Source organism: Ochotona princeps, chromosome 3, assembly GCF_030435755.1.
Source record: "Ochotona princeps isolate mOchPri1 chromosome 3, mOchPri1.hap1, whole genome shotgun sequence".
NCBI classification, from domain to species: Eukaryota; Metazoa; Chordata; class Mammalia; order Lagomorpha; family Ochotonidae; genus Ochotona; species Ochotona princeps.
Window position 1 is genome coordinate 111,899,117 of NC_080834.1, and position 27,487 is coordinate 111,926,603.

At 37.5% G+C, this 27,487-nt stretch overlaps 1 protein-coding gene and 1 pseudogene across 1 annotated transcript in view; one reads left to right on the forward strand and one right to left on the reverse strand.

The window, feature by feature from the left end:
* Positions 1 to 27,487, reverse strand: part of NLGN1 (neuroligin 1) — a 691,248-nt gene that overhangs the window by 119,307 nt on the left and 544,454 nt on the right. The window lies entirely within an intron of this gene.
* Positions 5,499 to 5,672, forward strand: LOC131479938 (U2 spliceosomal RNA; annotated as a pseudogene).

Genomic DNA, 27,487 nt, shown 5'->3' on the forward strand with positions numbered 1-27,487 from the left:
GGGAAACAGCATCAAGCAAAGCTGTGGCCCCAGCTCCTGGGTTTATTCTAGCCGAATCCCAGCCACTGCAGGCATCTGGAGAGTGAACCAGCAGACAGATATGTATTTTTATCTCTGGCTATAACTCTGTCTTTAGAATAAATAGTGCTTTTAAAAATTCACATTTTTATTTCCTCTCATCCTGTTCCTTTGATGCTATTTCATTGATACCTTCAGTTCCAGTAAAGCTACTTATAACAATATTCTTTCATAACAGCTTCATCTAAACCTCCTGTACAGGATCAATCTATTTACTTTATGCTCCCTACCAAATATTTCACTTGAGCATAGAAGTTCATATTTAACTGGAAAGCGTGCCACTTCCTCAGATTGAAATACCATCGTATTTTTTCCTCTATAACCTCTTCATACATATGTGTAGGTTGACACTAATAAATAAAAAAATGAAATTAGCTCATTATTGAAGCATTTTATAAAACAAAATCTCAATGATCACTTGGTAATGCATTTTCTGTCCAGGATCCCTTCTTATGACATCTGTTTTGAGAAGAAAATGCTTATTTTTTAAAATAGTTTTGATTTATTCCTGGCCCACCAATAACCTAATATAATTCAGTGAAGACGGGTTACTTTCAAAATTTTGCTATGGGACATTAACCACATATGGAAATGAGCCACAGTTACATTTTCATTTCATTCGCCTCATTGCTTTGTGAATGGGAAAGTTGATAAAATAAACAAAGAAAACCATGAACAACCACTTTGAACTGGTTAGTATTTGGAAAATCACTTAATCACTAAAAGGATGAGGTTGAATTCACTTGAATGCTTTGTAAATGACAGTATTTACATGTATTTGGAAAGGAGAATTTTCCTTACCTACCTTTCTGTTTTACAAGCCTAGGACAAACAGGGTAAAATCCTTGAAATATTACATTGTTTAGCTTGGGTGCAATCATCATGCATATCATAGTCTTGTAACATAGAACTGTCAAATTTAACAATTATAAATGATTAGAACCATGGAGTACTGAAGAAGTGATTAACAGGGGCTTGACATATGACAGCTAAGCTTTGAGATTACAGTGAGTTTGCACATGTGCTGAGCTGGGAGCAAACTCACTAAGCTCAGTGCATTGCACTGGTCCTACATAAAAAATAATGCTGACTTTTGGCATCTTATGACTCAAAATAGGTCTGTGTGGCCCTCAGACCTGATAGCCAACAGATTCTGGGAAGACCAGCCCCGCCAACAACCTAGCTATATAGAACACTTAGAGTCTTCCTAATCTTTGGAACTGTGTGAACCAGAAGTGGGAGAAATGTTACAGACAATGGTGTAGAACAGTGCTGTATCACAGCACGTGGAGACTGGTGATCCAGGAGCTGAGGCTATGGAAACCATGGTGGAAGTGTAATATAAGAGCAAAGATCTAAAAGTTGCTGGCGGAAGTGACACAAGTGACTGCAAAGAGCCATGTACCCACCACAATAAATGAAACTGAACTTTAGACCTGTGGATGACACAGCTTAGAAACCTGCCCAAAGCAGAAGAATTTGCTAACCGAAAGTACAAAAATCAAGAGCAAAAGAAGAGACAGAAGTTCAATGAATGTTACCGAAGACTCCCATGCAAAGGAGCAAAAGCATTTGCCAACCTCAGAGTTAATTGAGGAATATATTGAGAAAATGGGGGATACAGAATTTAAAACACTTGTTACAAAGCTTCTTATCAACAGTGAGACACACATGGAAGAATATAAGGAATATGTTGCACAAGAAATAGCAACACTGACACAAAATCAATCCAAATTATTGGGAATGAAGGACAAAATAGAGCAAATTAAAAATTCAGTGGGGAGTCTCAATAATAAAAATGAAGGAGGCAAAAGAAAGGCTGTCAGAATTGGAAGATATTTTCTGTCCCAATGTGGAAACAATCAAAAAGTTGGTAGCAGAGCTAGGTCAAGCTGAAAAAAAAAGCATTCAAGAATTAATGGACACTATTAAAAAGCCAAATATAAGAGTCATGGAGGTCCCAGAAGGTGCAGAAAGAGAAGCTGGGTTTAAAAATACATTTAATGAAATAATAAAGGAAAATTTTCCTTATCTGGAGAAAGAATTGGGAAACAGCATCCAGGAGGAGCACAGAAGTCCCAATAGGATTGACCAAAAGTGATCTTCACCACAACAAGTGATAATCAAGCTCTCTTCAATCAAACATGAGGAAAAGATCCTTAAATGTTCACATGAAAAAAAATAAATTGATGCATAGAAGAGTGCCAAATAAATTCACAGCTGACTTCTCAGCTCTACAGGTAAGAAGAGAATGGAGCGACATATTCCAGACTCTAAAAGCAAAAAAATTTTTGGCCCAGGATAACGTAACCAGCAAAGCTTTCCTTTGTCTTTGAAAATGAAATAAAATTCTTCCACAGTAAAGAAAAGCAAAAAGAATATGACTCTTCCAAACCTGCCCTACAAATGATACTTAAAGATATTCTTTAGACAGAGAGGAATAGAACCCACCAAAATCAAAGACCAATATGAAGAACGTCGCAGTAAAATAACAATGGAAGACGATTACTAAATTAGAGTAGCAAATTACCACCTATTCATATTAACCCTGAATGTAAATGTAAACTCATCAATGAAATATCATAGATTAGCAGGCTGGATTAAAAACACAAAACCCATATGTTGCCTACAACATATACATCTCACCAACAAAGATCAGCAGAAACTATATCTCATGGATTTTGATGTTTTTTTAAATTTAGCTTCATTTCTTCAAAACATTTTTTTCTCATTTAATTCTTCATTGACTTATAGATCATACAGTAGCATCATTTTCTTCAAGAAGGTTCTTGATTTTTTTTCATGTCTTCAGCGACACATTAGTCATTCACTAGCATGTTATTTGACTTCATGGCATTATTAATTTCTTTTCTTGCTGTTGTTGATGTTTTGTGACTTTTTATGGAATGTATAGTAACCGTGTAATGCAGACTATCATATCTAGTGTCATGTTTAACTTCATGGCATTGTAAATTTTTGTTTTTCTTCCTGTTTTGTTTTTGTGGCAGCTTTTCACTTGGGGATTTATAGTGACTATGTAGTAAGACTGACATATCCAGATGTGATGATACAGTGCAGTATGCATCTCTATTTCCGGATGGAGGATGGACTCTCAGAGAAACAGTTGGATGTGTCTTGACAATAGGATGCTGGACTCACTGCTATTGCCCTTGCCTATAATGATGGACTTATGACTGTTTATGAGGAACTATGCCGGTGTAATGATATGGACAAACTCAGTGTGCTGTACGTGTGTGTGTATGTGTGGGGGGTGTATTTGGGGAGGAGGTAGGGGAAATCCCAGGGCCTATGGAACTGTATAATTTGTATCATAAAATAATAATAATAAATAATAATAAATAAAAAAAATCATGAGCCTAGCTGCTGTCCTTGTAAAGAACTTCAGCATTGTCATAAAGCTGCACGGAGTTTAACAATGTAAGGATACAGGAAACTGAATGAGGAGGGGCGGGTCACAGCAGATGGCAGAGTCAGAAATATATCAAGGGCCTGAGCATGTAGAATTTTGGTAGGGACTAATGAGGAACGCACTTTGCAATCTAAGTAAGGAAAAGATATTATTTGAAACCCAGGCAGTATCTGGAACCCGAAAGGAAATGATTCAAGATTATTGTATAACTAGTTTTCTTGTTTGGAGGAAAATTAAAAAATATTTTTTTCATTATTTGTTTGTAAAACAGGTCTACTCTTTGCAGACCTAAGCAATATGCCCTATGAAGCTTATTTAATAAGCAAAGTATCACTTATGTTTACTTCATTGTTTAATTGAATTTGAAAGTATTTGCTTTTTTTCCTTACAATGAAAAAGAATCCTAATTGTGCCATGTATGTTTCCAGGGATGTATTTATGCATACAGGTGGGTAAATAAGCAAGCATAGATGCACTCACATGTATCCACTTTACATGGACATGGCATGCTATGATCAGGATCAGTATAGATACAAATTTTAAAAATATTTTAGAAGTTTAAGATTTTTTAATTTCTTACCATTCTGTTTTGCAATTCAAAACACCATAAAAACAAGACATTATTTGATCAGTTTCCTTTAATTGTGATTTCTAGAACTAATGCATGAGATGTTTTCGTCCCTGTACTTTTCACCTCATGGCTATTTTCTTTTTTATACATAACGTGAAGGCCAAAAACGTATATGAATATTCATAGTATTTTTCCCTCATCTAAAATATAACATGGAAATGTAATTTTGAAATATGTTTTTGTGATCTGGAGTGTGTAAATCAGTTAAGAGGCAGTAGAGGAACATTGATTTTTTTTTTACATTAGAAATTGGGTACTATTGAATACACAATGATTCAGACAGCTCACTTGATTTAAATTCATTACCCATCCTTTAACCCAGAAATTTGGTAGAACTAGACTGCACAAAGCAAATCCATCAAAAAAATAAAATAATCTGAATAAATCTGCATCAAGTTGTGCTTGTTTTCTGAAGGCTATGCAAAGGTTTACAAAGTACAAATATCGTAAAAATTCATAGGAACTTAATGTTTGTTATAATATCTTAAGAGAAATGTATGTGGGAACATGAATACTTGGAACCCTGAGGCTAATTTAACATTCCAGGGAAATGTAACCCATAATATCCTGGCAATGTAAGAATTTTTAAAAATTGTGCAATGACTAGTATACTGAAACACGAACGCAACAATCAATCAATATTCCATAAGGCGTAGGACACAATTAAATGCTGGTAAATTCAGTTATGCTGCTTCAGTATTAATTAGATGTTACTGAAAAAGGTATAAACAAGCAGTAGAAAGAAGAAAGATGTAAGGATAGTTAAAAGATCATAACAATTTTACATGTTCTTATTTTTCTTTTTAAAAAGATGTATTACATGGATTTGAAAAGGAAAATTATGCAGAGAGAATGAGACAGAGTGGTCTTTCTGCTGGCCTACCACCCATTGGGAGTTGCTGAGACTGGGGTGGACCAGAATGAACGCAGGGCTAGGAACTGCATCTGGTTCTTTGACGTGGGCAGCAGGGGCCCTTGAGCTTGAGCGCTCACGTGCTGTTTTCCCAGGTACATCGACAGGGACTGAATCAGAAGTGGAGCTGCCTGTGCTCAGATATCCAAGAGTAATGCCAGTGTCACAGACTGCAGCCTGACTCACGCTGCCACAACATCAGTCCCAATATATATTTTAAAAATGAAAATGCAGAAGGCATTTTGTATATATGGGTACTTCCAAATGTTGTTAGGAAATGGAATTAAAAGACAAAATAACTTTGCTGCAAAAATGTTGAAATTAGTGCATGTGATGTGTCTTTAATACGTTCATGGAGGGTGTAAATTATGGAAAAATGACATGGATTTAAAAAATCATGACATCAAAATAAACTTAAAGTTTTTTCATTTTGTTTTTCATGAACTATCACTTCTCGGCCTTTTGGCTAAGATCAAGTGTTTTTCACAAACTTCTTGAAATACCCTCCAAATGCATATACATCTGTAGCTAAAGAAACAGTACCATTTAGTTATAATTACCGATATCTTACTGATGCTATCGGTATTATATAACTTCTGTAACATTTGCATCTAACGTATTATTTCAACTTTTTAGTGTAACTGAAACTATTAAATCATGAAAATCTAAAGCTTCAAATAAAAATTAACATATTTGTACTTGTTTTCTTTTTTCTAAATCCACTCCTTGTTTGTTTAAAGGAAAACACACCTATATCACTAAACAACAGGAGAATGGCTAATGCTTGTCACTGACAAAACTTGAAAAGTCATTGTATAGTTTAGTAGCCTGAAATTGTATTATGTGTTGTTCTTTGCTAAATAATATACATTTTTTGTAGAAGTGTTCTTTTGCTAAATGCACACCAGAATGTTGGTAATTGGGGCATGCAAATTTGTTCTGCAACTAAGAACAAGAGGAGGATTTAGAAGCTATTTTAATGTAGTAGTACATTTACGTTTAAAGTGTAATATTATTCATGTCATTATCATGTATTATTCATATGCAGTGTTTGAAGTGGAGGTTTTTCCAAATATATTAAGAGGCACTTATTCACAATAATCTAATTAATTCCTACACCATTCTTTCTCCTTGTTTCAGAAAGTGTGAATCTTTAAGCTGAATAATATCACAGGTTCTGAACTGGCACCTCATGTGCCACATCCTGCCAGCAATGTGCTTTGTTTATCCCATATTGTATGATTTTTATTTGCAAAATTCTCAAAATAGAATGATAAAACACACAAAAATTTGGATTTTCAAAAGAGCTGTTCACAAGGAGCCTCTACTTCTGCCAAGCAAGAGTATCACGGGACCCAGAAAGACCTGTGTGTGAACGAACTATGGACACTGATTCCACACAGTCACCTGGAATGGCTCCTTAGGCCATTGGCTCCTTCATTGGCCTATGGAGGACTTTTTATAACTAAGAAACACCAGTAGAGGCTACCAATAAGATTGTTGCATAAATCCTCATTTAACTTGAGAATATAGGGTATAACTGCAGTTTAATATCAGTACAAAATAGCAGCTGTATTTAGAATGCTATTTCTATAATGGATTTATTGGGGAGGCAGATATCAACTCTCCAGGGAATTCAGGGATGTCTTTATATGGACCTTATGATGAAGAAAAGTATCAGTTCTGCTTTAAAAGTATTTAAGGCCTTGTTAAAGCAGTTTTCCTAAATAGATAGATCTCATAAAACTGGTTTGTATAAGTATTTCTAAGAAAAATGGTACACACTATATTATGTTTAATGATCTACTTTATGATTCTAAATTAAGTCAAATAGTTCAAAACAAAATCTTATTGGATGATCATCAAGTGTTCAAAAGTAAGCTCTGTGCTTTAAAATAAAATAAAACAGCATTTTTACTGTTGGCTAATATTTATTCAACACTCACTATTGACTACACAATTATCACTTTTTCTTATGCATGATCTCATTTAACTACACAAATATAAAGTATTTATATACTTTTTTATAACTTTACACTTAGGACTTGAATCATTCATCAAGGGTCTTTTGTTTATTTTTTTTAGTAATGCTTACATTGTTGATCAGGATGTGAAGAATTGAGGGTCAGAGGAAAATGGGTGTGATCATTGTTTCTCACTTTTCTATATCTTTTTCCTGTGTCTCGGGAAAGGGAGAAGATGAGGGGAGAAACTAGACCCAGCTTCCAACCCAGGGCGGGGGAACGACCACCTGATACCAATCTAGGGTCCTAACGCAGCCCATGCTCTGAGAGTTCAGCCCAGGTGGTTTTGATAGCTCTGACATGTGTCAATATTGCTGATCCAAGGATGAGAAAACCCTTCCAATGTCCCTTAGTTGACACAGTCAAAATGACAGTCTCCATTCATCCAGATGTTTGCTGTCATTGTTTGGCTGGGGTGGTTGTCCAATTTGTTCTGTTCTTCTTCCTCTGCTATGGTGCTAGATGTCCTCTGCGGGAACCAGGGAGCTGCCATATCCTCCATGTTCGTCATGGTCTACTATCCACTGCTTCATCTTTTCCACTGAAGGGGGGCCAGTTCCCATAGGTGGGCTCAAGGATCTGTCCAGGAGACCTGGTCTCCAGTAAACATTCCTGCCCCCATTTCTCATTGACCTGGCATTCACTTCACTGATGGACCCTAAGACCTGGGCTACACGAACTGGACCCCACTGGACCCTCTTCCCAGGACCTGATAAATAAGGGATCTACCACACAGGTGGGTCCAAGGACCCTGGTCCAGAGATTTGGGCCCCACTGGACCCACCACCCACAGGAATCACAGACCCAGCCCCCACTGTATAGCTGGCCCAAGAACCTGGTCCAGAGGAACCAGGTCCCACTGGATCCCCCACACCTGGGCTTCATGGATATGGCACTCACCACACAGGTGGGCCCAAGGACCCAGGCCAGGGGCCCCGGGCCCCATCAGACTTCCCACGCCCTTTGGGTTCATGAAGCCAGAATAGTGTCACTTTTTATTATTTAAAACACTTGCTTGAGGGATGAAAAGTTTATCTATTTAAGATGCATTATGCAATGATTTCATATATATGTATATTTTGTGGTCAGAGTGATGTTCTCAATGATTTTAGTGAAAAAGAAGGAAGAAGAGAAAGAAGGAAGGAAGGAATGGAGGGCAGTAAAAGACTAGAATAGATGAACAGAATAAATACTATCTAGATGCATTCATCTATTCATGACAAATTCTAATGCTATAATTTTTGGTATGTTATAAGGTTTGTACGCACATGTGAGCTGCATGTGCACAGATATGCACAGTATCTAGAGGTAAGGTACCTTTCTTTTTGTGAAATCTTGTAAAAAATAGTCCACAGCTAATATACTGTCATATCTTTTTTTTTAAAGATTTATTTTATTTTTATTACAAAGTCAGATATACTGAGAGGAGGAGAGATAGAGAGAGGAAGTGGAGCTGCCGGGATTAGAACCAGCGGCCATATGGGATCAAGGCGAGGACCTTAGCCACTAGGCCACGCTGCCGAGCCCTATACTGTCATATCTTAACTCATTATATTAGAGCTTGTAACATTTAAAGAGATTCTTTTGTTAGTAATGAGATTAGAAGATAAGCTTAGACTTCAATATCTTTTTAAATGCATCCTTTTTCTTTACCATTAACGAGTAAAATTTTGCTACAAGGTAACATAATTTGGCAAACTTAGAATAATTGCCTTTGTATTGTAGACTTGTGGCATTTTAATCTAACCTTCTAAAAAGAAGAGTTTCATTTGAGTACAATCAAATGTGCTGTGAAATGCAAGTAGGAATGTCACAGAAAAGATTGATGAGTCATTTAAAAAAACAAAACACAGTATGTTTCTTCATTGACTTTTTGTTGAACTATTTTGTCCAGCTATTTTATCTTAACAACCTTATTTCATCCTATGGATATAAAGTCGACACACTAATTAATCAGGTGACATTGCTTTATTTGGCTTTGCAGATGTTGTTTAATCAGTAATTAATTTTTGCTGCAAATAGTTTGTTAACAAAGCCTGAACGTCACATTGGATGCTGCATAACCATCAGAGATTGAAGCAGAGAATGGATCTCTTGTGCTAAGGAGTTCCTTGTGGGAGGAATTTTAGGCCCCACAAATTTACAGCAACACCTCAGAGAGGCAATGGTAAATAAACAGACTTGGTCTTCATTGCTATTCAAGACTTTTTTGCTGGCAGGTTCTTTTTTTTTTTAAGATTTATTTATTTTTATTACAAAGACAGATATACAGGGAGGAGAGACAGAGAGGAAGATCTTCTGTCCAATGATTCACTCCCTAAGTGAGCACAACGGCCGGTGCTGCGCTGATCTGAAGCCGGGAACCAGGAACCTCTTCCGGGTCTCCCATGCGGGTGCAGGGTCCCAAAGCTTTGGGCCGTCCTCTACTGCTTTCCCAGGCCACAAGCAGGGAGCTGGATGGGAAGTGGAACTGCTGGGATTAGAACCAGTGCCCATATGGGATCTGGGCGCTTTCAAGGCGAGGACTTTAGCCGCTAGGCCATGCCACTGGGCCCATGCTGGCAGCTTCTTAACTAAGCTGCACAAAACTCAGGACCAGCACCCATTGAATCCGTTGGAGCACAAAGATTAGAAAAGGTGACATCTCAAGAGAGCTGAATTACATCCTATTTTGGAGCAACATTTGTGATGCTATGACCAAACATCAGTTACAGCACATTTGCTATCTGCCATTTTGTTGAATGTGATCTTGCAAGTCTCTCTGTTATTTATAATTACATAAATGTCTCAGTTATTAATAGTGAACTTTGATTGTCCTTCTATGTACTGTCTATATTTTTATTAGATAGTATTTATGCAACAATAGTGCCAGTAATATTGGAATTATATATGTGCATATATTTGAATGGCCAATAGTTAGGTTATGCATAAATTCATTTTCTTCCCTTCTTGACTACCATTTCAAAAGTTGTCAAGGTACTCCAAAATTAAATAGTTTATTAATCTGTAAACCTTTTGCTATGTGTTCACTGTTATTCTATCTCTAGAACATGCCAGGTTTATCTCACTTCAGGACTTTGAATGTATTTCCTTTGTCTAAAACATTTTGCTTTAAAATAGTTACTTTTTCTAATATGAATAAGTATCATTATATAAAAATATATTCAGAAAATTTTAATTAACCTTCTGTAACAGAAAATTCAGGCTTAGGGACACACACGTGAGAGGGTTACTCAGACCTATGCATCAGCTTAAAATTATGAGTAAACAAAAAAAATAAGAGATGTTAGCTCTAATAACCACCAAATAGAAAAATAGGCAATATCAAATGACTTGAATATCAACAAAAGACAGAAGAGCTACATATGCTGTGGTGAATTCACAGTGAAATGCCATTCATAATATTGAACATAAATGCTTTTTTATCTACATAGATGAGTGGTAGAAATAAAATTAAACCCCCCAATGCCAGCTATCAAAAATGCTTAAGATTTACTCCATACCATATAGCAAACATGTGAAATTAAACTCTATTATTAGATACAGGGGCATATGTAAAAATCATTAGGAAAAATCAGTCAATGGTAAAAATGAAGCTGAAACAAGTAGTAAATTCTGGTGGTGAAAATGAAGTTGAGATATAAGAAAATTATAGGTATAAAAAGGTTTGAAATATTTCATTTCTTATGCTGAACATTCAAAACTTGTTTTAGCTTTACATGTCACATACACATGACAGTATATCACTATCTAAACTCATTAGTTTATTGTTGACATGTTTATTGCTTCTGACACCTTCTGTACCAGACTGCCAAACCACAAATGGTTGTACCTAACCTCTTCCATTGGACAGGATAAGGTACAGCAAATAAGAACTAAACATTTTTACTTGCTAAAGTTAACAAGCCACTAGTGGGTAGTGATTTCAAATATAGAGTAGAGCAAGGCAGACACTTTCAGATACATCTGCATCCTCTCCTTGAGGAACTCAGATTTTAGCTAGAACTGTTCAACAGGATGTCTTCAGTGAGTCACAGCATTTTCTTGTCACATTGAGCTTCACATGCACTGTCTCTTGCTAGTGTATCAGACCAAGAAGTGGTATGATTTTATTTTTTTTTAGAAAAGGAATTTTGAATTTTGGCTTTTAAATGAATCCTAATGTGACAAGATGAAAGATGAAGAAACATTTCATCAATCCTCTCCTCTATTACTGGGTTGGAAAATTACTTGTAAATTTCCCCCAAAGACACAATTCTATTCTTGCTAACTGCCTGAAAAATAATTCCTTTGTATTAAAGGAATGTCATTTTCTTGTTAATTTCTTAATTTAAAACAGTGTAGAAACTATTACTTAAATGACATAGAAAAGCCAAAAGTGCTTAATCTAAACGAAAACTAGGAAAATGTTAAGTGAACTGTAACAACAGTTATAAAATGAGCCAAGAAAGCATTAAACAATGTTTAATACACTTATTTTAAAATTTTACATTTGCTCAAATTATGCAATCTGGCCTTGAATTATTTTAGAAATAACAAATGATATTATTTAATACAGATTAAAAATAAATTTCCAACATCATTTGCAAGAATTGAGTCATTGGCCAATATATTTTTTCTGAATCACTGAGTTGTAAGAAAGCATTCAAGTTTTGGAGATACAATTATGAACACTTGGTAGGAAAAAATGGCATTATTGCAGTGGCACTTTCGTCCTCAATTGACTTTTCAAAATTTAATTGTTATAAAAACCACTGATTTCTTTAGAAATAACAATTTGCAAGATAGAAAACCAAGGAAGATCCTTTCGAGTAGGAGTAACTCAAGAAGTTATAATGTTTAGGAAAGGAGGACTACGACATATCATAATGTGGAACTGCCAGTCACTTAATCATATTACTTGGGTAAACTACTTTTTTTAAAGATTGATTTGTTCTTATTGGAAAGGTAAATCAGATGTATGGAGAGAAGGAGACACAGAGAGAATCTTCTGTGCACTGGTCACTCTCAAATTGTTTGCAATTGCCAGAGCTAAGCTTACCCGAAGAAAGGAGACAGAAGCTTTTCGTGGGTTTCTGTTGTGCATGTAGAGTCTCATTGGGATATTCTCTCCTGCTTTCCCAGGCCACAAGCAAGGAGTTGGATTGGAAGTGGCGTAGCCGGGACATGAACAGGTGCGCATTTGGGATCATGGCACGTACAAAGTGAGGATTTAGCCTCTGAGCCATGGCACTGGGCTCCAGGAACACTATTTCTTGCTACCCATGCCTAGGTGGACATTCAGAATTTATTTACACTTTCCTTCATTTTCATACACACAAAATTGAGAAAATAGTAGCCCTAGGTTTTTGAAGTAGAGCACACACACACACACACACACATATATATGTGAATTATTTAACACATTTGAAATTTTAACTAGGGCCATTAGGCAAGAAAAAGACATCAAATAGATACAAATTGGAAATGAGGAAGTAAAGCTATTGTTATTTGTAAATGACATGATTTTCTGCATAAAGGAACAGAAAGATTCTACACTAAGAGACTATCAGAACTCAAAAGAGCTTGTTAAAGTTACAGGATATAAAATCAATACACAATAATCAATACCCTTTGTATATAGAAACAACTTCACAGCTGAGAAAAATCTGTAGAATAAGTCCCATTCACTGTAACTGTAAATTAATTTATATATCTCTGAATAAATTTAGTCAAGTTTGTGAGAGAGTTCAATTCTGAAAATTATAAAGTATTAGAAAAAAGAAGAAAACATCAAAACATGGAAAGACCTGCCACATACATTGATAGAATTGATATCATCAAAATGTACATATTACCAAAAGCCATGCAATTTCAATCAAAATACCTATGATATTCTTCTCAGATGTAGAAAAAAAAATGTTAGAGAACCACAAAAGCTAACGGACTCCTAAGCATCAAAATGAAAGCTGATGGCACCGTAACTATCCACTGAAGGGCAGCTGTTATCAAAAGTCTTCCAAAAAAACAAACTTGAAAGAAGACTTCTTGGGAACGATCCTCAAGCACAAATTAATAAAGCAAAAATAATCAAAAAGATTACATCAAGCTAAGAGGATGCTTCGTTGAAAAGAAAACCTCATCAAAGTGAAGAGACAGCCAACAGAATGGAGGAAAATATTTACCAAATATGTAACCGATTAAAGATTAATATTCAGGACCCATAAACAGTCCAAGAAATTCAACAACAAACTATACAGTTCAGTTAAAAAATGAGCAAAGGACATGAACAGGCATTTTTCATAGAATGGGATTCAACTGGGCAACAGACCTAGGAAGCAATGCTCAGTATCACTCACCTTCCGGGAAATGAAAATCAAAGCTACAGTGAGGTCCTCCATACCCCAGTTCAAATGGCTATCATACAAAATCAAAAAGCAACAAATGTTGGGACAGAGTGGTGCCAGAAAGGGCCCTAATCTGCGATTTGTGAGGATGTCCACTCTTGCAAACATAATGGAAAACAGTATGGAGATTCCTCTGAATATAAATTTACCACATGAGCCACCAACCCATTCTTGAGAACTCATTCAAGTGAAACAAAATCAGCATGTCAGAGAGCAGTCTGAACCCATCTTACTTACAGAAGCCCAATTCATAATAGCAAAGATATGGAATCAAACCAGATGTCCATCCACAGGGGTCTACATAAAGAAGATGAGGTACTAACCAGCCAGAAAAAGAATGAAATTTTGGCTATTGCAATTAAATGAATCAAATTGAAAACCAATATACTTTGTGAAATAAGTCCCCCAAATGCAAATATAATGCAAACATACTGTTTTCCCTTATCTTTGATAGCATATACATAGAGTACATAAAGGGTAATCTGTATGAATAAGATTGTCATCCTGAGATTCAAATATTGTTTACAGCCTTTGTCTAGAATCCCGGGTAAGAGTAGTTTTTTTCTTTTCTCTTCACTATGCATTGATAATTTACCTAAGAAGCTTAGTTTGTGATTGCAAAGTGAAATGAAAATATGCCATTGCAAGAATTAAAGAGAGCTCGGGTAGGAAGATGGCTGACCAAGGAGGGCAGGCACAGAGGAGGATGAGGTGAGAGAGGGACAGGGCATAGCTGAGGGGAGTGCGGCACACCAGAGACCTGCAGGGACGAGTGCTCGAAGCTCCCAGGACATCGAGCAGCCAAGAAGAACCACGTAACTTGGAAGGAATGCAGAGAAAGAAGGGGGAACACAGCGACCCACTCGAAACATGGTGAATCGCCCCAGGCAGGGGGAACACCAGCGGGAAACCCAGCCAACCCAGAGGAGATAGAGCTGGACAGTTTGTCTTTTGCGAATATCCCTACCAGCGGCAGCGACTGTCCGCAGGAGGGACAGAGGCTCCAGTGGAGGGTGAACCAGGGCTTGCTTCCTGAGAATGCCACATGGAGCCGGATCCTGTTTGTGCTCCTCCCACCCTGGCGAAATTTCCAGTGACCGAAGCTGTGAGAGTGCCTGATGCTCCAGGAGGTGTAAGCCTCGGGCAGGACCTCGCTTGGAGGCACCTTGGCACTAGCCAGCAACTCGGAGGCGCCCAGGGTCCCAGCGAGGCAAGGGCGGCTAGGGTAAAGGGCCCTGCAGATCTCACTTCCTGAGAGAGCCACAAGGAGCCCGATCCTACTAGGTGTCCCTCCCCCCCAAGCAGAATTCTCGGAAACTGAAACTGTGTTGAGAACCTGACACTCCGATTAGCATAGGGGCTGGACAGAGTACACCTTCTGGTCCCCCAGCAGCATTGTGCCCTTGGCATGGCTTAGCTCACGCTCTCTGCAGGATAGCACTTGGAGGCCCCTAAGTGTGCCGGCACCTGGGTTTCGCATCAGGTCAGGGCCACACTGCTCTGCACCTGTGGGACCTGAGGCAGCACGGGCTGGTGGCACATGATAGCAGGAACGTACTTAGAGGCTCCTCAGCGCACCGGCACCTCGGTTTCGCATCAGGACAGGGCAGTGCAGGACCGCACCTGAAAGCTCCTAAGTAGTACTGGAACCTGAAGTCCCCATTAGCATAGAGGACAAGCAGACCGTGCCAGGAAACCCCTCGGCAGCACTGGCATATGCAACATGTGGGTGCCCAGGGCCCTGGCAATCACAGGGGCTGGGAGGAGTGTCTTGAAATTGCAGCTGCGCTAGCATCAGCAACATGCAGGCATCCAGGGCCCCCATGAGCATAGGGGCCAGGCGGAGTGTGCCTTAATCTATCACAACGGTGGAGGCACCAGGGAAAGGAATCTCCAGCACACGATGTACAGAAAGACAATAGTGGGGGGGGGGAGGAAGAGGCCTCAACAGGTGGTGGTCCTGCGCCTATAGCTAGAGACCCTGGCGGCCTGACGCATACTCCCTCACAGGCCTGAGGGGTGTTGGGGGTCTCCCAAATCCGCCAAGACCAGAGACACGGAGTCTTGAAGTTACAGAGTGCTGCTACTATTCCCTACCCCTGAAGACGCACACAGGACGACGCCATAGCCAACAGACCTTAGAGAAACCAAGCTACAGAGGGTTATATATATCCAGAGGTTAACAAAGCTACCCTACCCAACAGAACTCAGGGAAATTCTCTTCCGTATGCAAACCAAACAGCAGTGGCAGACTCACACCTACTCCAGACTACTGCACCAAGACCAGAAACTGTGTATAAACAAATCAGAGAATAAATCCCCCAAATCAACAGGAAACAATAACGCAATGGGAAGAGATATCAGAAGAAGTAATGATCCAGATGAGAGAGCCAGCACCCCACCAAAAAAAGACCAAAAGCCAATATCTATTTTGGAGTTGTGACATGAAGACACGGAAGTTCTACCAGACAAAGAATTTAGAAGAATAATGATAAAATTCGTCAGAGACATTGAGAAAAACTGGGAAGACTTCAAGGAATTAAAGAACCACATAGTCACAGAAATACAACAAGTCAAAAGCAAAATCCTTGACTTATAGCACAAAGTTGAGAGTCTAACCAACATAATAAATATAGCAGAAGAGAGGATCTCTGAAATTGAAGACACGCAGAATGCAGGTACCCAACTCATTAAATACCTGGAGACAAGTCTGAACAAAGCCAAAAAGACCATACAGGAAATGAAAGACAACCTCAGGAAATCGAATATCAGAATTATAGGCCTTCCCAAAGGAGCAGAAAGGGAGTCAGGAATGCAAATGGTTCTCCACCAAATTATACAGGAAAACTTTGAAAACACTGGGAAAAGGAACCCAGCCCAAATCTAGATCAGATAGAGAACTCCCAACAAATATGATCTAAAGAGACCCTCACCCAGACACATGGTGCTCAAGTTCCACTACAACGAAGACAAAGAAAGAATATTGAGACTAGTACGAAGCAGAGAAAAGATCACATACAGGGGAAAACCAATCAGAATCACTGCTGACTTCTCTGAATAGATCCTACAAGCAAGGAAATGGACAAAGATCTTCCAAATGCTGAAATAGAACAACTGTCAACCAAGAATAATATACCCAGCAAAGATCTCATTTGTATTTGAGAAACGAAATCAGATATTTCCATAGCAAAGAGAAACTAGAAGAATATGCCAGCACAAAACCAGCTCTACAAAATCTCCTTAGAAATGCGCTAAATCCAGAAAAAAAAGGAGGCAAACCATAAGTAAAGATGGCAAACAGGAAGGTCTCCCCACTAAAGTCCACACAAGGAGGGGCAATTACACAGATACCAACACCCAAAAAAACACAGTCTCATGGGAGGGAAAATTGCATCCTCTCAATATTAACTCTTAACGCAAATGGCGTAAACTCACCAATCCAAAGACATAGATTAACAGATTGGATCAACAAACAGGATCCAATTCTCTGTTGCCTACAAGAGACACATCTAACCAGAAAAGACACTAAGAAACTGAAAGTGAAGGGATGGAAAAAGATATTTCATGCCAATGGACGAGAATAAAAGGCGGGGGTAGCTGTCCTAATTTCAGACGAGATAGACTTCAATGTGACAAACATCAAAAGGGACAGGGAAGGACATTTTATATTGATGAAAGGAATGATCCATCACGAAGTAATAACCATCATAAACATCTATGCACCAAATTCAAACACACCTAGCTATGTGAAGCAATTATTTAAGGACTTAAGGGGAGACATAGATACACATACAAAAATTATGGGTGACCTCAACACCCCATTAACAGCAATAGACAAATGAACATGACAAAAACACAACAAAGAAACAACAGAGCTCACACAAACAATAGAACAACTGGACTTAGTATACATTTATAATAAGAACCTTTTATCTCAAGGTCACAGATTATACATTTTTTTCAGCAGTGCACGGCACCTTTTCCAGGATTGACCACATGGTAGGACACAAAGCAAATCTAAATAACTTCAAAAAGATTGGAATCATACCATGTACCCTCTCAGACCATGGAATGAATCTGGAAATCAACAATTCAAAATGCCCCAGGAAATATAGAAACTCTTGGAGGTTGAACAATATGCTATTAAACGAACAATGGGTCAGAGAAGAAATTAAAGACGAGATAAAAATGTATGGAAACCAATTAAAACTCTGATACAACATTCCAAAACTTGTGGGACACTGCCAAAGCAGTACTACGGGGTAAGCTCATTGCAATTGGAGCTCATGTCAAGGCCCAAGAAAGGCACCAAATACAGGAATTAAGCACACACCTCCAGGAATCGGAAAAGCAACAGCAGAAGGGCCCCCCACACAATAGGAAACAAGAAATCATCAAAACAAGGGAGGAAATCAACCAGATAGAAATAAAAAAAAACCATACACAAAATCAATGACTCAAAAAGCTGGTTTCTTGAGAAGATAAACAAAATAGACACCCTACTGGCCCGACTGACAAAGAAAAAACAAGAGAAAGCGAAAATTAACAGCATCAAAGATGAAAAAGGCAACATAACAGCAGACACTGCAACCATTAGTGAAATAATTAGAAATTACTACAAGGAACTGTATTCCAACAAATCAGAAGACCACCAAGAAATGGAAAAGTTCTTAGACTTCCACCATTTACCAAACTTAGCCCAGAGGCAACAAAAGACCTGAACAAACACATAATTGAAGCAGAGATTGAATCAGTGATTAAAGATCTCCCAACAAAGAAAAGCCCAGTCCCAAACGGTTTCACTACAGAATTCTACAAAACATTCCAAACAGAACTAACCCCAATCCTCTACAAACTCTTCAAAACAATAGAAAAGGAAGCAACCCTTCCAAACTCATTCTACGAAGCCAACATCATGTTAATCCCAAAAGATAGAGAATTAGCAGAGAAGGAAAACTACAGACCAATCTCCCTGATGAACATTGATGCTAAGATTCTCAACAAAGTCCTAGTCAGTAGAATTAAAAAACACATCAGATAGATCATTCATCCGGACCAAGCAGGATTCATCCCGGGAATGCAGGGATGGTTCAACATATGGAAATCCATAAATGTGATACATCACATCCAAAGACTGAAAAGCTGCTTCCTCTGTGAAGCTTCTGGGTTTCAAACCAGTACCCATGTCGGATGCTGGCATCGCACGCGGTGGCTTTTACCCACGAAAGCACACAATGCCTGTCCCTAGTTTTTAAATTTTGCATGCATCCTCTCTGTTTTGTCATTTTGTTCACTGCTAGAATGGAAGAGATAAAGACAAGTAACTGAAGCATAACTCTTACTATCTTACCGTAACATCTAGATCTGTAGATATTTGTAAAATGAACTAAATCTTAAGGAAAGAGTATTGGAAACCATATAGAATACACAATAAATTATTATTTAAAGTGATTCAGGTAATCCTTAAGAAAGTCAAAGGCAGTTTTATTTAAAATAAGATGTAAAAATTTTGTAAGCAGTATTTGTTTCTAATGAATAGAATTGATGTGGCAAGAGATGTCATATAAGGAAGACAAAATTTCTATGCTAGGGCCCAGCGCGATGGCCTAGTGGCAAAAGTCCTTATCTTGCATGCACCAGGATCCAATATGGGTCCTGGTTCTAATCCTGGAGGCCCCCTTTGCCAACCAGCTCCCTGCTTGTGGCCTGGAAAACAGTCAAGGATGGCCCAAAGCCTTGGGACCCTGCATCCACATGGCAGACCTGGACAAGGCTCCAGGTTCCTGGCTTCAGATCGGCTCAGCTCTGGCTGTTGTAGCTACCTGGAGAGTGAATCAGCAGATGGAAGATCTTTCTCTCTGTCTCTCCTCCTGTCTGTATAGCTGACTTTCCAATAAAACTAAATAAATGTTGTTAAAAAAATTCTATGCCAAATTTAAAATGAATAGTGTGTGTGTGTGTGTGTGTGTGTGCACTATCCACTATCTTTTAAGGCCAAACATGATTTGTGATTATTTACTCCAATGTCAAATTGTTTTATTTTACCTTAATCTTTTATTATATTTCAGGAACTTGAAAAAGCCAAATGTTTGGAACCCTGTCTAGAGGTTAACTGATGAAATTTGTTGGAAAACAGTGCCAAATCTATCTTTGAGTCAAATAGATTAGCAGCGAGAATAGAGTGATCTATCTCTTCCTTGCTAATAGTGTTAACGAGCAGAGTGACACTTCGCCAAATGTTATCACATAAATGGTTTCCAGAATAGTTTGGGTACCATATGTACAAGTACTGTTTGCTTTGTTTTGTTTTGGTTTGTTTTCTTCTAGAAATCAAGACAAGAAGAGTTAATGGGTTCTCTTTTCAGCCAATAACACCAGAATTAATAATTTTACTTCATATTACTTAAGTTTCACCAAGTAAAAATAGGTGAACTAATAAAGACTTAGGGTTTTTTTTTTTCTCCAAGCAAATATCACAACACATACAGCGGTGCCGGTTCTTTGTGAATATGCAGCTTTAAATGAACCATGGCCTCTTGGTTATAGCATAACAATCTCTTGACGTAAAACTTGTTTAGCTGTTTTATATCTATTCTCTTATTTGAAATTTCCAGTGGTCCAGCAAGTTAGCCAGAATCTATTTTAGTATTCTCATACAGAAGATTGAAAGAACTGAAGATTAGAGAGCTGATAGGTGGCTAGTGCATTCACTGGCTCTAAGGGCTAGTTAGGGAGGGCTTAGAAGAAACCATAGGCTGCTAACACTTAAACCAATCCTCCTTATTATAACTGAGCCTATATTCCATTCCATTATTAAAGTTTAATGTTTAAAGAGCTTTTGGAACTATGTAAGGTTGGAATAAATAGTTACATATTTCTGTGTTTTGCTTGCTGATATATTTCATCTCTTTTAGCTAAAAACACTTGGAAACATATTTCAGAAAATACATGAAAAATATAACACATGATACTGTTTTCAAAATCATGTGCAACAAAATTCATTATCTGTGAAAAAACTGTATGCATTTAATAAAGAAAATTCTACAATTAATTTGGAAATCCTGGCACATTAGCATCATTTCAACAGTAAATCCTACATTAAATTTACATTTTAAACCTTGCAACATATTCCCTGTATGTTATACATTGATTTCACTAACTCTATTTACTGCATATTGAATTAGTATATATATATGTTATAATAAATATATTTCATTTTGGAAAAGTAGAGTTGTATAAATGCATAAATGGTTGCAATTTTTAAACTTTTATATTGATAAGCATCTTGTCCTTTTCTAGTTTAAATGAATAATTTGTCATTTTGAGTACATAGATGGCAATGGTTATTATTTACTTGCTGTATTCTCCTATAAACAATAAATCATTGCATAGAGATAAGTTTTCAATTTAGAATCTTCACAAAGTTTGATTGGCCTGATATTATGCTAAATAGGCTAAGTCAATGACTATAATACCAGTGTGCCATATGGGAACCTATTCAAGTCACAGTGACTCTATTTCCAACCAAACCCCTGCAAAAACTCCTGGGAAGGCAGCAGAAGTTGGATCAGATACTTGAGTCCCTTTTACCCAGAGACCCAGATAAAGTTCCTAGCTTCCATCTGTCATGGCCCCAATTATTGTGCCCATTGGAGAACTAGTTGATGAAGATACTAATCTCTCTTTCTCCCCCTCTACCTCACGATCCTCCCTTCCTCTCTTCTAGCCAAACATTTCAAATAAACAAATATTTTAAAGTCTGTGGAATGTGAACATGATGCTCTAATTCCATTCTCTATGAACATTTTGAACTCTTTGAATACAACTATTTTTATTACATTACAATGAAGTAAAAGTTATTGCAGTAAGAATAAATATAAATCTGTGACACATTTGTAGGAATTTGACTACTATTACAGTAAATCAGTGATGAAAGCAAAAGAGGTTTAGGCCATGAGAACATTCTTCTTCCAATGGTAATGAAAATGCATCCTACTTCTTGACAGAATAGTGAAGAGCCAGCAAGTATAGAATCTCTGCCCCTGTCCAGCAAAACAGGCTTCACTGTTTAAAAGATCAAAAAGAATTACACACGCCCACACACCATTTTACATGAAAAAGCTGAACCCAGAGATAATACATCAGGGAGAGCAATAGATTGAAGAAAACTTTCATGATAAAATGTGCATAGATTTTCAAACATTCTATATAAATGAATAATATTTTTAGTTGAATTCATAAACAAAACTTATCCACTATGAAGACAAAGACTGTATTTCCTTCACCGCATTGCACCTGGAAGTTGGCTAAGAACAAATACATTAATGAGGGATGAATAAATGTAAAACCGACCTTGCCCTTCCTAATATGAAAACTTTTTCATTCAACCGGATATGACAGTACTTCCACTTGAAAATGTCTTACTATTTTCTCCCATAGTTTGATTTCATTGAATAAGTTTACAAATTAAGAAAATACTTCAAGAGTTGAAAGCAGTGACTTAATGCACAATAATGTGCATCCAATTAAATCCTTGGGAATGGAGTTGCACAGCAGGGTAATTGCATGGATAAATCAGTACCAGCAATAATAGCGGTCAGTCTGGGCCAGGGCCAGAATGCTTGTTACTTGCTATTGCAATTAGGAATAATGGCCCATCATTGGCAGTTTCTGGCTCGACGAAAAGCTAAGGAGCCCAAGGGGTTTGGGCTACCTAAGCTGAGCACCTGGTTGCAAAGTCTCATGCAGAAAGGCAGTCAGCACATCTGGAGCAGACATGTTTTCAAATGAAGGAGTCCTGGTTTATTCTTAGTTGCTGCTCTTGAATTTTGCACACACACACACACACACACATACACAATTCCAGAAAATAATCTTTGCTTTTTCTATTAGAAACTCCTTTCTAGCTTCCTGTTGATAATCAGATGTTCTCTCTTAGGTACGCTTTTAATAGAATTTTATAATTTTTACATTGTTGTTTTGTCCACCTTAACACCAGCCAGATTTTTACAGCATCTTATATGTATTTTTTGGCTTCACCATAAAGTGATCTAAATCAAAATTGGACGGCATTGAGACATAACAGTTCAGGGTAAAAATGCATGAAAACATACTGAACATTGAATGAAACTGAACATATTCTTCACCTTGGCTCTTTCCTGCAGTATCAGACATGGAGGTAACAAATACCAGTAGGATGATACATATGGCTATATTAATTTATCTTTATCTTCTATGTACATGTGAACATCCCAACTAATATGAGATATATATTTTGAAGTTTAGAGATAGATACTTGTTATATCCTGCAATCTGAAAAAATTTCAATTAATTGAAAAATCTCCTAGCTTTGAAATTTTGGAAGTATTTCCAGAGGCAGCAAAAACAAAAGCCTTCCACAGGTGTGCAGTGTTAAATATTGTAGAATAAGAGTAACGTATGAGGCGATATAGAAGAAAAGGATATAGTTTTAAATCTTAAACACAACGACAGCATTTGAAAGTCACCTTTAATTTTGTTGAGTTTTTGTTTGCAAGTAAACCTAAGTAATCATTGAATTTCTTTTTCACTTGATTTGACCTTGGTCTGAATCTTAAAAGAATAATTTTTCCCAAAGACAATTAAAAATGATTTTAAAATGCTTGGCCAAGATTGTTGTTTATCTGTAAAATTCATGCTAAATAGCAGATAAACTTCAATTTCTATTTTAAATTATATTAAACATAAATTAATCACAATAATGATTGCACAACTGGGATTTAGGCTAACTACATCCTATAAGGATTCATTTTTTAAAATATCAAGTCTATTTTTATTTTAAAGGCAGCATTTTGGGGAGAAGAAAAGAAGAGAGACAGAGAAGAGAGAACTTTCTTTTGGGTTCACTTCCTAAAGGGTCACAATGGCCAGAGATGAGATAATCTAAATCCAGGAGCCAGAGACTCCTGTTAGCCCTATTTACCACATGGGGACAGGGCTCTTGGGCCCTCCTCCACTTGTTTCCTAGGCCATAAGTTTGGAACTGGATCAGAAGTGGAGTCTCTGGCACATATAGAATGCTGGCACTGCCGTGAGACGCTTACCCTATAACACCACTGTGCCAGCCACTAAAGAATGCATTTTGAACCCCAAACAGACATCCTGTTCCATGGGAGATATGGAAATAACACAACAAAGTCAACATTTTGGACAGGTGAGCTAAGATGCTTCTTGGGCTACAGATATCTTAGTATGGTCATTGTGCCTGGTCCCAAGGTCTGTCTCCACTTTCCATTCCAGTTTCCTGTTCATGGACATCATGGGAAACACAGGTGAGGGCTATAACACTTGTATCCCTATCATCCACATGGGATACCCAAATGGAGTTCTAGGGTCCTGGCTTCAATACCGCCCAGCTCTGGCTATTCTGTCATTTGGTAAGTGAATCAGTAGGTGGAATATTTTACCCTGTGTCTGACAAACACACACACACACTCTCTCTCCTCCTCTCTCTCCTTCCCTGATCCTTTTACATAAATAATTAAAAAGTAAAATTTAAAGACAAAACCATTTGAACTGAAATCCATTTACCAAAACAACTAGAGTGATTAATGAAGTTTGTTATTTCAAAGCTTTATTGGGGAAATCATCAAAATCTTCCAAGGTTTTGAAAATATCTGTTTTATACCAAATATTCTCCAGCCAACTACTGATCCCCTCAGCATATTTAACGCTACTTGCCTTGAAACATGTTATAACTTCTCATCATCTGCCTGTCATTAGGATGTAACAAAAACCAATCATATCAAATGCTTTAACTAATGACTTAGACTGTTATTTGTCAAAAATTTAAAAAATTGATCCTATCAATTCTTTTAATACTTTTAGGAATGTACCTAATCAACCATTAAAAAGTAAGGTTCTGAGAAATATTATCTTCATGAAACTGTCTCAAAAGCAGAAACCTTAGGAAACCTAATGACTGATTAAGATGCTTTACAAATCTTAAGAAATAGTCCTGTTACAAGTGGGATGATCGGAATTACAGCTATTATAATAAAAACATTAAGGAAATGGTTTTAATAATCTCAGAACTTTGGCAGAACATTAAAGCCTTTTCTATATCGGAAGTAGCTATAATTATTCCTGAAAAGAAAGCATAAATAGCAAGATGAATGCCATCTGCTTCAGGAAAGTAGCAAAAAGCATGATTTAGCATCCCGTTCTCACACTTCTCTGGTCATTGGCCTGAAGTCTGGGTAGGCAGCCTCTTCATTTTCTTGGGCCTCCAGCTGTATATCTACCAGCCAGGTAGAATTAACCTTTGTCTGGTACCTTGATCCAGGTTTTACATCCCTGATGCATTAAGAGCACTTTCTGAGAATTGCTGAGTTCTGTGCTCCAAATCATTTAGTTGGAAGCTATGGGTACCTTTGGGGTATGTAGAAAGATCAGGATGAATCACATCTCTCTATTTTTCATGCTTCTGTCTGTTCAAGTAATGTAATATGATGCCCCCATCATGGAACTGGTGTTTTAGCCTCTCAGTACAAAGTCAGGAAAGGGATCCTACATTTCAGTCATCCACAAAGAAGTGTAGAGTTGTCTATCCCTAAAACATCACATACCAATCTATTTCTTAGATTTAATTTTTGACTAAATTCCTTCATGTACATAAAATTGCTGAATTGATCACCACACATGATGGGTCAGGTTTCTTTTCCAGGTCTTCCGCAGTTTCACTCTCATAATTCATGACAGAACTATTGGTTTTTGCCTTAACCATCCCCCAGGATCTTGCCACTCTGTAGTGTTTTGCAAACTGGCTTTCATGTTCATCATTTTCTAAAAGGATGCTTGGGATTCTCTTCTTGAATGCTTTCATGGTCAGTCACTTCCCTATTTCTGCTCTTTAATTACAACCCTTCCTGTTTGGCCTTATGGCTACAATAAAACACATTATGTCCTCACCCTTCACCTTCACGATCAGTGCTTAGGAGGAGGGAGCTCTGGCCCAAGAATTTACAAGTGCTAACAGGGTAAGACCTTATTAGCAGTGGCTTCGTAGATGGTGTGGAAATCAAATGACTCAGAGTTACTCAGTTTGATTTCTCATTCTTAAAAAGCAGTAATTTAAGAGTGTGTGTGTGTGTGTGTGTGTGTGTGTGCCCATGGATATGTTTGTGTATGTGTCCTGCTTAACAGATGTAGAGCAAGAGATGCAAGCGATATGCACAATACTGTTTTGTGTGATGAGAAAAATTGCAGTTGTCTTTCTTACCCACATGGGGTTAGTGCCAAAATCAACAAATACCCATGTTCCAAACAGATTTGATATTTTTCAAATATTGGGATCTGCTAGGGGGTAAGTTCAGCCTTGCTAGAGCACGGATTTTGAGAACCTGCAGGATTCCATGGTGAGATAAAAAGCTTTGCTAATTAAGGTGACAGTTAGGAAAAAGCTTACTCTCATGAGACTGGACAATCTTTTATAGAAAGGTACTGTTTATTTTTGAGAAGTATAAGTTTGTTGTAACAATCAAACTAATCCCAATCATATCATGTCATATTGGTGGAGAGACCTTTAAGGAAACTAGACCAGAAGATCTATTTTACATCAGTCAGATTGCCACATCATCTTTCCCAATCTTGCATCTCTTTAGCATCAGACTCTTTTCCCAACAAAAGAAAACAAGCATATTGGTTACAAATGGCACAAACCTACCTAAATTGACTGATACGTTATCCAGCCATAAATTGAGAAGAAATTTAATTCATGCTACAAATCATTTAAAAATAATAATCTCATGAAGGGATTAAATGTATGGATTTTGCAGAAATAGATGGTACATTGAGAAGTCAATGGCCACATGTCTTCAAAGACAGGCTTTGCATGTAGAGAAGAAAATAGGAAAAGAATTTAGCATAATTAAATGATCTGTGAGGTTTTAATTTCTTAGATAACTTTCCTATGATTTTATACATTTTTCTTCCAACATGACATTTCTGTATTGGACAAATGATTACTCAAAAACTTTTATAAAAACAAAGTCCTTTTTATTCATATGAAAATAAAAAATAGGGCCCAGCACGGTAGCCTTAGAGGCTAAAGTCTTGGCCTTGAATGTGCCAGGATCCCATATGGGCACTGGTTCTAATCGCAGGAGCACAGCTTCCAATCCAGCTCCCTGCTGGTGGCCTGGGAAAGCAGGTGAGGATGGTCCAAAGCCTTGGATCTCTTCATCCGTGTGGGAGACCCAGAAGAGGCTCCTGGCTCCTTGCTTCAGATCAGATCAGCTTTGACCATTGGAGTCACTTGGGGAGTGAATCATCAGATGGAAGATCTACCTCTCTGTCTCTCCAATTTTCTGTATATCTGACTTTCCAATAAAAATAGATAAACCTTTAAGAAAATTTAAAAAAAAAAAAATAGAGCCAAATTGACATGGAAGAATCAAGAACTGAAACACATTCCAAAGAGATGATCATAACTGAAAGGGGCCTGAACCCACTGGAAGAAACAGAAACACCAAAGAATTCAAAGTAACTCTGAGGAAGACACTCAACTTCCCCAAACCATGAACTAGAAATTGAGCTTGAATTATTTGTGAGAAGAAGCATGGCAGGCCCAGTAGCTTCTTGGTTTCTATGCTTAGTGAATATTGCTCATGGTTCTTCAAATTTCCATGTCTGCTAAACAATCTTAGCACGCCTTTGGCAGAGGAGTCCACCTTATTTCTGAGATGTACTCAATCATTGTTGGATTGAATTTCCTTGCTGAGATCACATGAAATAATCTCATTACTGGATAAAGAACAGAACCTTTTTTGCTGACACCTAAAGCAGCAACTAACTCTTCTCTGAATGCCGTTAAGCCTACTGTGATTAGGAGAACACCTTCAAGTCTGTAAAGTTTCTACTAATTGTTGATTGATGATTAATTCAAAATTTTTGGAAGCTTTATAGGAGGTTATAAACAGACTGGAAAAAAATCCATAAATCCCTTGTGACAGGGCCAGACTTACAAAAATACTTAATCTGATTTCT